This window comes from Dendropsophus ebraccatus, chromosome 2 (assembly GCF_027789765.1).
Source record: "Dendropsophus ebraccatus isolate aDenEbr1 chromosome 2, aDenEbr1.pat, whole genome shotgun sequence".
Classification (NCBI taxonomy): Eukaryota; Metazoa; Chordata; class Amphibia; order Anura; family Hylidae; genus Dendropsophus; species Dendropsophus ebraccatus.
Genome location: NC_091455.1, coordinates 266,880 through 279,484, shown reverse-complemented (window position 1 = coordinate 279,484; position 12,605 = coordinate 266,880). Strand labels below are relative to the sequence as shown.

The window sequence follows — 12,605 nt, the reverse complement described above, 5'->3', positions numbered from 1 at the left end:
CTGCCAGCTCTGCTATTAGCCATAGGATCTCTGCTCTGCTTCCTCTGCTATTAGTCATAGGATCTCTGCTCTGTTTCCTCTGCTATTAGCCATAGGATCGCTGCTCTGCCACCTCTGCTATTAGCCATAGGATCTCTGCTCTGCCACCTCTGGTATTAGCCATGGGATCTCTGCTCTGCCACCTCTGCTATTAGCCATAGGATCGCTGCTCTGCCACCTCTGCTATTAGCCATAGGATCGCTGCTCTGCCAGCTCTGCTATTAGCCATAGGATCTCTGATCCACAACCTCTGCTATTAGCCATAGGATCGCTGCTCTGCTTCCTCTGCTATTAGCCATAAGATTGCTGCTCTGCCAGCTCTGCTATTAGCCATAGGATCTCTGATCCACAACCTCTGCTATTAGCCATAAGATCGCTGCTCTGCCACCTCTGCTATTAGCCATAGGATCGCTGCTCTGCCACCTCTGCTATTAGCCATAGGATCGCTGCTCTGCCACCTCTGCTATTAGCCATAGGATCTCTGCTCTGCCACCTCTGCTATTAGCCATAGGATCGCTGCTCTGCCACCTCTGCTATTAGCCATAGGATCTCTGCTCTGCCACCTCTGCTATTAGCCATAGGATCGCTGCTCTGCCACCTCTGCTATTAGCCGTAGGATCTCTGCTCTGCCACCTCTGCTATTAGCCATAGGATCTCTGATCCACAACCTCTGCTATTAGCCATAAGATCGCTGCTCTGCCACCTCTGCTATTACCCATAGGATCGCTGCTCTGCCACCTCTGCTATTAGCCATAGGATCTCTGCTCTGCCACCTCTGCTATTAGCCATAGGATCGCTGCTCTGCCACCTCTGCTATTAGCCATAGGATCTCTGCTCTGCCGCCTCTGCTATTAGCCATAGGATCTCTGCTCTGCCGCCTCTGCTATTAGTCATAGGATCTCTGCTCTGTTTCCTCTGCTATTAGCCATAGGATCGCTGCTCTGCCACCTCTGCTATTAGCCATAGGATCTCTGCTCTGCCGCCTCTGCTATTAGCCATAGGATCTCTGCTCTGCCGCCTCTGCTATTAGTCATAGGATCTCTGCTCTGTTTCCTCTGCTATTAGCCATAGGATCGCTGTTCTACCACCTCTGCTATTAGCCATAGGATCGCTGTTCTACCACCCCTGCTATTAGCCATAGGATCTCTGCTCTGCCACCTCTGCTATTATCCATAGGATCTCTGCTCTGCCACCTCTACTATTAGACATAAGATCGCTGCTCTGCCACCTCTGCTATTACCCATAGGGTCGCTGCTCTGCCACCTCTGCTATTAGCCATAGGATCTCTGCTCTGCCACCTCTGCTATTATCCATAGGATCGCTGCTCTGCCACCTCTGCTATTAGCCATAGGATTTCTGCTCTGCCACCTCTGCTATTAGCCATCGGATTGCTGCTCTGCTTCCTCTGCTATTAGCCATAGGATCGCTGCTCTGCCACCTCTGCTATTAGCCATAGGATCTCTGCTCTGCCACCTCTGCTATTAGCCATAGGATCGCTGTTCTGCCACCTCTGCTATTAGCCATAGGATCTCTGCTCTGCCACCTCTGCTATTAGCCATAGGATTGCTGCTCTGCCGCCTCTGATACCAACCATAGGATCTCTGCTCTGCCACCTCTGCTATTAGCCATAGGATCGCTGTTCTGCCACCTCTGCTATTAGCCATAGGATCTCTGCTCTGCCACCTCTGCTATTAGCCATAGGATCTCTGCTCTGCCACCTCTGCTATTAGCCATAGGATCTCTGCTCTGCCACCTCTGCTATTAGCCATAGGATCTCTGCTCTGCCACCTCTGCTATTAGCCATAGGATGGCTGCTCTGCCACCTCTGCTATTAGCCATAGGATTGCTGCTCTGCCACCTCTGCTATTAGCCATAGGGTCGCTGCTCTGCCACCTCTGATACCAACCATAGGATCTCTGCTCTGCCACCTCTGCTATTAGCCATAGGATCGTTGCTCTGCCACCTCTGCTATTAGACATAGGATCTCTGCTCTGCCACCTCTGCTATTAGCCATAGGATTGCTGCTCTGCCACCTCTGCTATTAGCCATAGGATCGCTGCTCTTCCACCTCTGCTATTAGCCATAGGATCTCTGCTCTGCCACCTCTGCTATTAGCCATAGGATCTCTGCTCTGCCACCTCTGCTATTAGCCATTGGATTTCTGCTCAGCCACCTCTGCTATTAGCCATAGGATCGCTGCTCTGCCACCTCTGCTATTAGCCATAGGATCGCTGCTCTTCCATCTCTGCTATTAGCCATAGGATCTCTGCTCTGCCACCTCTGCTATTAGCCATTGGATTTCTGCTCAGCCACCTCTGCTATTAGCCATAGGATCGCTGCTCTGCCACCTCTGCTATTAGCCATCGGATTTCTGCTCTGCCACCTCTGCTATTAGCCATAGGATCTCTGCTCTGCCACCTCTGCTATTAGCCATAGGATTGCTGCTCTGCCACCTCTGCTATTAGCCATAGGATCGCTGCTCTGCCACCTCTGCTATTAGCCATAGGATCTCTGCTCTGCCACCTCTGCTATTAGCCATAGGATCTCTGCTCTGCCACCTCTGCTATTAGCCATTGGATTTCTGCTCAGCCACCTCTGCTATTAGCCATAGGATCGCTGCTCTGCCACCTCTGCTATTAGCCATAGGATCGCTGCTCTTCCATCTCTGCTATTAGCCATAGGATCTCTGCTCTGCCACCTCTGCTATTAGCCATTGGATTTCTGCTCAGCCACCTCTGCTATTAGCCATAGGATCGCTGCTCTGCCACCTCTGCTATTAGCCATCGGATTTCTGCTCTGCCACCTCTGCTATTAGCCATAGGATCTCTGTTCTGCCACCTCTGCTATTAGCCATAGGATTGCTGCTCTGCCACCTCTGCTATTAGCCATAGGATCGCTGCTCTGCCACCTCTGCTATTAGACATAGGATCGCTGCTCTGCCACCTCTGCTATTAGCCATAAGATCGCTGCTCTGCCACCCCTGCTATTAGCCATAAGATCGCTGCTCTGCCACCTCTGCTATTATCCATAGGATTTCTGCTCTGCCACCTCTGCTATTAGCCATAAGATCGCTGCTCTGCCACCTCTGCTATTAGCCATAGTATCGCTGCTCTGCCACCTCTGCTATTAGCCATAGGATCTCTGCCACCTCTGCTATTAGCCATAGGATCTCTGCCACCTCTGCTATTAGCCATAGGATTACTGCTCTGCCACCTCTGCTATTAGCCATAGGATCGCTGCTTTGCCACCCCTGCTATTAGCCATAGGATCGCTGCTCTGCCACCTCTGCTATTAGCCATAGGATCGCTGCTTTGCCACCCCTGCTATTAGCCATAGGATCTCTACTCTGCCACCTCTGCTGTTAGCCATAGGATCTCTGCTCTGCCACCTCTTCTATTAGCCATAGGATCGCTGCTCTGCCACCTCTGCTATTAGCCATAGGATCTCTGCTCTGCCACCTCTGCCACCTCTGCTATTAGCCATAAGATCGCTGCTCTGCCACCCCTGCTATTAGCCATAGGATCGCTGCTCTGCCACCTCTGCTATTAGCCATAGGATCGCTGCTCTGCCACCTCTGCTATTAGCCATAGGATCGCTGCTCTGCCACCTCTGCTATTAGCCATAGGATCGCTGCTCTGCCGCCTCTGCTATTAGCCATAGGGTCGCTGCTCTGCGACCTCTGATACCAACCATAGGATCTCTGCTCTGCCACATCTGCTATTAGCCATAGGATCTCTGCTCTGCCACCTCTGCTATTACCCATAGGATCGCTGCTCCACCACCTCTGCTATTACCCATAGGATCGCTGCTCCACCACCTCTGCTATTAGTCATAGGATCGCTGCTCTGCCGCCTCTGCTATTAGCCATAGTAACGCTGCTCTGCCACCTCTGCTATTAGACATAGGATCGCTGCTCTGCCACCCCTGCTATTAGCCAGAGGATCGCTGCTCTGCCACCTCTGCTATTAGCCATAGGATCGCTGCTCTGCCGCCTCTGCTATTAGCCATAGGATCTCTGCTCTGCCACCTCTGCTATTAGCCATCAGATTGCTGCTCTGCCACCTCTGCTATTATCCATAGGATCTCTGCTCTGCCACCTCTGCTATTAGCCATAGGATCTCTGCTCTGCTTCCTCTGCTATTAGCCATAGGATCTCTGCTCTGCCACCTCTGCTATTAGCCATAGGATCTCTGCTCTGCTTCCTCTGCTATTAGCCATAGGATCGCTGCTCTGCCACCTCTGCTATTAGCCATAGGATCTCTGCTCTGCCACCTCTGCTATTAGCTATAGATTCTCTGCCACCTCTGCTATTAGCCATAGGATCTCTGCTCTGCCACCTCTGCTATTAGCCATAGGATGGCTGCTCTGCTTCCTCTGCTATTAGCCATAGGATCGCTGCTCTGCCACCTCTGCTATTAGCCATAGGATCTCTGCTCTGCTTCCTCTGATACCAACCATAGGATCTCTGCTCTGCCTCCTCTGCTATTATCCATAGGATCTCTGCTCTGCCACCTCTGCTATTAGCCATAGGATCGCTGCTCTGCCACCTCTGCTATTAGCCATAGGGTCGCTGCTCTGCCACCTCTGCTATTAGCCATAGGATTACTGCTCTGCCACCTCTGCTATTAGCCATAGGATTGCTGCTCTGCCACCTCTGCTATTAGCCATAGGATTGCTGCTCTGCCACCTCTGCTATTAGCCATAGTAACGCTGCTCTGCCACCTCTGCTATTAGCCATAGGATCTCTGCTCTGCTTCCTCTGCTATTAGCCATAGGATCGCTGCTCTGCCACCTCTGCTATTAGCCATAGGATCTCTGCTCTGCCACCTCTGCTATTAGCCATAGATTCTCTGCCACCTCTGCTATTAGCCATAGGATCTCTGCTCTGCCACCTCTGCTATTAGTTATAGGATCGCTGCTCTGCCACCTCTGCTATTAGCCATAGGATCTCTGCTCTGCCACCTCTGCTATTAGCCATAGGATCTCTGCTCTGCCACCTCTGCTATTAGCCATAGATTCTCTGCCACCTCTGCTATTAGCCATAGGATCTCTGCTCTGCTACCTCTGCTATTAGCCATAGGATTGCTGCTCTGCCACCTCTGCTATTAGCCATAGGATTGCTGCTCTGCCACCTCTGCTATTAGCCATAGGATTTCTGCTCTGCTTCCTCTGCTATTAGCCATAGGATCTCTGCTCTGCCACCTCTGCTATTAGCCATAGGATCGCTGCTCTGCCACCTCTGCTATTAGCCATACGATCTCTGCTCTGCCACCTCTGCTATTAGCCATAGGATTTCTGCTCTGCCACCTCTGCTATTAGCCATCGGATTGCTGCTCTGCTTCCTCTGCTATTAGCCATAGGATCTCTGCTCTGCCACCTCTGCTATTAGCCATAGGATTTCTGCTCTGCCACCTCTGCTATTAGCCATCGGATTGCTGCTCTGCTTCCTCTGCTATTAGCCATAGGATCTCTGCTCTGCCACCTCTGCTATTAGCCATAGGATCGCTGCTGTGCCACCTCTGCTATTAGCCATAGGATCTCTGCTCTGCCACCTCTTCTATTAGCTATATGATCGCTGTTCTGCCACCTCTGCTATTAGCCATAGGATCTCTGCTCTGCCACCTCTGCTATTAGCCATAGGATCGCTGCTCTGCCACCTCTGCTATTAGCCATAGGATCGCTGCTCTGCCACCTCTGCTATTAGCCATAGGATCTCTGCTCTGCCACCTCTGCTATTAGCTATATGATCGCTGCTCTGCCACCTCTGCTATTAGCCATAGTAATGCTGCTCTGCCACCTCTGCTATTAGCCATAGGATCGCTGCTCTGCCACCCCTGCTATTAGCCATAGGATCGCTGCTCTGCCACCTCTGCTATTAGCCATAGTAACGCTGCTCTGCCACCTCTGCTATTAGCCATAGGATCGCTGCTCTGCCACCTCTGCTATTAGCCATAGGATCGCTGCTCTGCCACCTCTTCTATTAGCCATAGGGTCGCTGCTCTGCCACCTCTGATACCAACCATAGGATCGCTGCTCTGCCACCTCTGCTATTAGCCATAGGATCTCTGCTCTGCCACCTCTGCTATTAGCCATAGGATCGCTGCTCTGCCACCTCTGCTATTAGCCATAGGGTCGCTGCTCTGCCACCTCTGATACCAACCATAGGATCGCTGCTCTGCCACCTCTGCTATTAGCCATAGGATCTCTGCTCTGCCACCTCTGCTATTAGCCATAGGATCGCTGCTCTGCCACCTCTGCTATTAGCCATAGGATCGCTGCTCTGCCACCCCTGCTATTAGCCATAGGATCGCTGCTCTGCCACCTCTTCTATTAGCCATAGGGTCGCTGCTCTGCCACCTCTGATACCAACCATAGGATCGCTGCTCTGCCACCTCTGCTATTAGCCATAGGATCTCTGCTCTGCCACCTCTGCTATTAGCCATAGGATCGCTGCTCTGCCACCTCTGCTATTAGCCATAGGATCGCTGTTCTACCACCTCTGCTATTAGCCATAGGATCGCTGCTCTGCCACCTCTGCTATTAGCCATAGGATCGCTGCTCTGCCACCTCTGCTATTAGCCATAGAATCTCTGCTCTGCCACCTCTGCTATTAGCCATAGGATCTCTGCTCTACCACCTCTGCTATTATCCATAGGATCTCTGCTCTGCCACCTCTGCTATTATCCATAGGATCTCTGCTCTGCCACCTCTGCTATTAGCCATAGGATCTCTCCCCTGCCACCTCTGCTATTAGCCATAGGATCGCTGCTCTGCCACCTCTGCTATTAGCCATAGGGTCGCTGCTCTGCCACCTCTGCTATTATCCATAGGATCGCTGCTCTGCCATCTCTGCTATTAGCCATAGGATCGCTGCTCTGCCACCTCTGATACCAACCATAGGATCGCTGCTCTGCCACCTCTGCTATTAGCCATAGGATCGCTGCTCTGCCACCTCTGCTATTAGCCATAGGATCTCTGCTCTGCCACCTCTGCTATTAGCCATAGGATCGCTGCTCTGTCACCTCTGCTATTAGCCATAAGATCGCTGCTCTGCCACCTCTGCTATTAGCCATAGGGTCGCTGCTCTGCCACCTCTGCTATTAGCCATAGGATCTCTGCTCTGCCACCTCTGCTATTAGTCATAGGATTGCTGCTCTGCCGCCTCTGCTATTAGCCATAGGATCGCTGCTCTGCCACCTCTGCTATTAGTCATAGGATCTCTGCCACCTCTGCTATTAGTCATAGGATCGCTGCTCTGCCGCCTCTGCTATTAGCCATAGTAACGCTGCTCTGCCGCCTCTGCTATTAGCCATAGGATCTCTGCTCTGCCACCTCTGCGATTAGCCATAGGATCGCTGCTCTGCCGCCTCTGCTATTAGCCATAGGATTGCTGCTCTGCCAGCTCTGCTATTAGCTATAGGATCGCTGCTCTGCCACCTCTGCTATTAGCCATAGGATCTCTGCTCTGCCACCTCTGCTATTAGCCATAGGATCTCTGCTCTGCCACCTCTGCTATTAGCCATAGGATCTCTGCTCTGCTTCCTCTGCTATTAGCCATAGGATTGCTGCTCTGCCAGCTCTGCTATTAGCCATAGGATCTCTGCTCTGCTTCCTCTGCTATTAGCCTCAGGATCGCTGTTCTACCACCCCTGCTATTAGCCATAGGATCTCTGCTCTGCCACCTCTGGTATTAGCCATGGGATCTCTGCTCTGCCACCTTTGCTATTAGCCATAGGATCGCTGCTCTGCCACCTCTGCTATTAGCCATAGGATCGCTGTTCTACCACCCCTGCTATTAGCCATAGGATCTCTGCTCTGCCACCTCTGCTATTAGCCATGGGATCTCTGCTCTGCCACCTCTGCTATTAGCCATAGGATCTCTGCTCTGCTACCTCTGCTATTAGCCATAGGATCGCTGCTCTGCCACCTCTGCTATTAGCCATAGGATTTCTGCTCTGCTTCCTCTGCTATTAGCCATAGGATCTCTGCTCTGCCACCTCTGATATTACCCATAGGATTGCTGCTCTGCCACCTCTGCTATTAGCCATAGGATCGCTGCTCTGCCACCCCTGCTATTAGCCATAGGATCTCTGCTCTGCCACCTCTGCTATTAGCCATAGGATCGCTGCTCTGCCACCTCTGCTATTAGCCATAGGATCTCTGCTCTGCCACCTCTGCTATTAGCCATAGGATCGCTGTTCTACCACCTCTGCTATTAGCCATAGGGTCGCTGCTCTGCCACCTCTGATACCAACCATAGGATCTCTGCTCTGCCACCTCTGCTATTATCCATAGGATCTCTGCTTTGCCACCTCTATTAGCCGTAGGATCTCTGCTCTGCCACCTCTGCTATTAGCCATAGGATCTCTGCTCTGCCACCTTTGCTATTAGCCATAGGATCTCTGCTCTGCCACCTCTGCTATTAGCCATAGGATCTCTGCTCTGCCACCTCTGCTATTCGCCATCGGATTTTTGCTCTGCCACCTCTGCTATTAGTCATAGGATCTCTGCTCTGCCACCTCTGCTATTAGCCATAGGATCGCTGCTCTGCCACCTCTGCTATTATCCATAGGATCGCTGCTCCACCACCTCTGCTATTAGTCATAGGATCGCTGCTCTGCCGCCTCTGCTATTAGCCATAGTAACACTGCTCTGCCACCTCTGCTATTAGCCATAAGATCGCTGCTCTGCCACCCCTGCTATTAGCCATATTATCTCTGCTCTGCCACCTCTGCTATTAGCCATAGGATCGCTGCTTTGCCACCTCTGCTATTAGCCATAGGATCTTTGCCACCTCTGCTATTAGCCATAGGATCTCTGCCACCTCTGCTATTAGCCATAGGATCGCTGCTCTGCCACCCCTGCTATTAGCCATAGGATCTCTGCTCTGCCTCCTCTTCTATTAGCCATAGGATCGCTGCTCTGCCACCTCTGCTATTAGCCATAGGATCGCTGCTCTGCCACCTCTGCTATTAGCCATAGGATCTCTGCTCTGCCACCTCTGCTATTAGCCATAAGATCGCTGCTCTGCCACCCCTGCTATTAGCCATAGGATCGCTGCTCTGCCACCTCTGCTATTATCCATAGGGTCGCTGCTCTGCCACCTCTGCTATTAGCCATAGGATCGCTGCTCTGCCACCTCTGCTATTAGCCATAGGGTCGCTGCTCTGCCACCTCTGCTATTAGCCATAGGATCGCTGCTCTGCCACCTCTGATACCAACCATAGGATCTCTGCTCTGCCACATCTGCTATTAGCCATAGGATCTCTGCTCTGCCACCTCTGCTATTACCCATAGGATCGCTGCTCTGCCGCCTCTGCTATTAGCCATAGTAACGCTGCTCCACCACCTCTGCTATTACCCATAGGATCGCTGCTATGCCACCTCTGCTATTAGCCATAGGATCGCTGCTCTGCCACCTCTGCTATTAGCCATAGGGTCGCTGCTCTGCCACCTCTGCTATTAGCCATAGGATCGCTGCTCTGCCACCTCTGCTATTAGCCATAGGATCTCTGCTCTGCCTCCTCTGCTATTAGCCATAGGATCGCTGCTCTGCCACCTCTGCTATTAGCCATAGGATCTCTGCTCTGCCACCTCTGCTATTAGCCATAGGATCTCTGCTCTGCCACCTCTGCTATTAGCCATAGGATCTCTGCTCTGCCTCCTCTGCTATTATCCATAGGATCTCTGCCACCTCTGCTATTAGCCATAGGATCTCTGCTCTGCCACCTCTGCTATTAGTCATAGGATCTCTGCTCTGCCACCTCTGCTATTCGTCATCGGATTTCTGCTCTGCCACCTCTGCTATTAGCCATAGGATCGCTGCTCTGCCACCTCTGCTATTATCCATAGGATCTCTGCTCTGCCACCTCTGCTATTAGCCATAAGATCGCTGCTCTGCCACCCATGCTGTTAGCCATATTATCTCTGCTCTGCCACCTCTGCTATTAGCCATAGGATCGCTGCTCTGCCACCTCTGCTATTAGCCATAGGATCTCTGCCACCTCTGCTATTAGCCATAGGATCTCTGCCACCTCTGCTATTAGCCATAGGATGGCTGCTCTGCCACCTCTGCTATTAGCCATAGGATCGCTGCTCTGCCACCCCTGCTATTAGCCATAGGATCTCTGCTCTGCCTCCTCTTCTATTAGCCATAGGATCGCTGCTCTGCCACCTCTGCTATTAGCCATAGGATCTCTGCTCTGCCACCTCTGCCACCTCTGCTATTAGCCATAAGATCGCTGCTCTGCCACCCCTGCTATTAGCCATAGGATCGCTGCTCTGCCACCCCTGCTATTAGCCATAGGATCGCTGCTCTGCCACCCCTGCTATTAGCCATAGGATCGCTGCTCTGCCGCCTCTGCTATTAGCCATAGGGTTGCTGCTCTGCCACCTCTGATACCAACCATAGGATCTCTGCTCTGCCACCTCTGCTATTAGCCATAGGATCTCTGCTCTGCCACCTCTGCTATTAGCCATAAGATCGCTGCTCTGCCACCTCTGCTATTACCCATAGGATCGCTGCTCTGCCACCCCTGCTATTAGCCATAAGATCGCTGCTCTGCCACCCCTGCTATTAGCCATAGGATCGCTGCTCTGCCACCCCTGCTATTAGCCATAGGATCGCTGCTCTGCCGCCTCTGCTATTAGCCATAGGGTCGCTGCTCTGCCACCTCTGATACCAACCATAGGATCTCTGCTCTGCCACCTCTGCTATTAGCCATAGGATCTCTGCTCTGCCACCTCTGCTATTAGCCATAGGATCGCTGCTCTGCCACCTCTGCTATTACCCATAGGATCGCTGCTCCACCACCTCTGCTATTATCCATAGGATCGCTGCTCCACCACCTCTGCTATTAGTCATAGGATTGCTGCTCTGCCACCTCTGCTATTAGCCATAGTAACGCTGCTCTGCCACCTCTGCTATTAGCCATAGGATCTCTGCTCTGCCACCTCTGCTATTAGCCATAGGATCGCTGCTCTGCCACCTCTGCTATTAGCCATAGGATCGCTGCTCTGCCACCCCTGCTATTAGCCATAGGATTGCTGCTCTGCCGCGTCGGCTATTAGCCATAGGATTGCTGCTCTGCCACCTCTGCTATTAGCCATAGGATCTCTGCTCTGCCACCTCTGCTATTAGCCATAGGATCGCTGCTCTGCCACCTCTGATACCAACCATTGGATCTCTGCTCTGCCACCTCTGCTATTATCCATAGGATCTCTGCTCTGCCACCTCTGCTATTAGCCATAGGATCTCTGCCACCTCTGCTATTAGCCATAGGATCGCTGCTCTGCCACCTCTGATACCAACCATTGGATCTCTGCTCTGCCACCTCTGCTATTATCCATAGGATCTCTGCTCTGCCACCTCTGCTATTATCCATAGGATCTCTGCTCTGCCACCTCTGCTATTAACCATAGGATCTCTGCTCTGCCACCTCTGCTATTAGCCATAGGATCTCTGCTCTGCCACCTCTGCTATTATCCATAGGATCTCTGCTCTGCCACCTCTGCTATTAGCCATAGGATCTCTGCTCTGCCACCTCTGCTATTAGCCATAGGATCGCTGTTCTACCACCCCTGCTATTAGCCATAGGATCTCTGCTCTGCCACCTCTGCTATTAGCCATAGGATCGCTGTTCTACCACCCCTGCTATTAGCCATAGGATCTCTGCTCTGCCACCTCTGCTATTAGCCATAGGATATCTGCCACCTCTGCTATTAGCCATAGGATCTCTGCTCTGCCACCTCTGCTATTAGCCATAGGATCTCTGCTCTGCCACCTCTGCTATTAGCCATATGATCTCTGCTCTGCCACCTCTGCTATTAGCCATCAGATTTCTGCTCAGCCACCTCTGCTATTAGCCATAGGATCGCTGCTCTGCCACCTCTGCTATTAGCCATAGGATCGCTGCTCTGCCGCCTCTGCTATTAGCCATAGGGTCGCTGCTCTGCCACCTCTGATACCAACCATAGGATCTCTGCTCTGCCACATCTGCTATTAGCCATAGGATCGCTGCTCTGCCACCTCTATTAGCCGTAGGATCTCTGCTCTGCCACCTCTGCTATTAGCCATCGGATCGCTGCTCTGCCACCTCTGCTATTAGCCATAGGATCTCTGCTCTGCCACCTCTGCTATTAGCCATAGGATCTCTGCTCTGCCACCTCTGCTATTAGCCATAGGATCGCTGCTCTGCCATCTCTGCTTTTAGCCATAGGATCGCTGCTCTACCACCTCTGCTATTAGCCATAGGATTTCTGCTCTGCTTCCTCTGCTATTAGCCATAGGATCTCTGCTCTGCCACCTCTGCTATTCGCCATCGGATTTCTGCTCTGCCACCTCTGCTATTAGCCATAGGATCTCTGCCACCTCTGCTATTAGCCATAGGATTACTGCTCTGCCACCTCTGCTATTAGCCATAGGATCGCTGCTCTGCCACCCCTGCTATTAGCCATAGGATCTCTGCTCTGCCTCCTCTTCTATTAGCCATAGGATCGCTGCTCTGCCACCTCTGCTATTAGCCATAGGATCTCTGCTCTGCCACCTCTGCCACCTCTGCTATTAG

At 52.0% G+C, this 12,605-nt stretch overlaps 1 protein-coding gene across 6 annotated transcripts in view; it reads left to right on the top strand.

Moving 5' to 3' along the window:
- Positions 1-12,605, top strand: part of WDR97 (WD repeat domain 97) — a 194,459-nt gene that overhangs the window by 120,009 nt on the left and 61,845 nt on the right. The gene's annotated exons all lie outside the window — the stretch shown is intronic.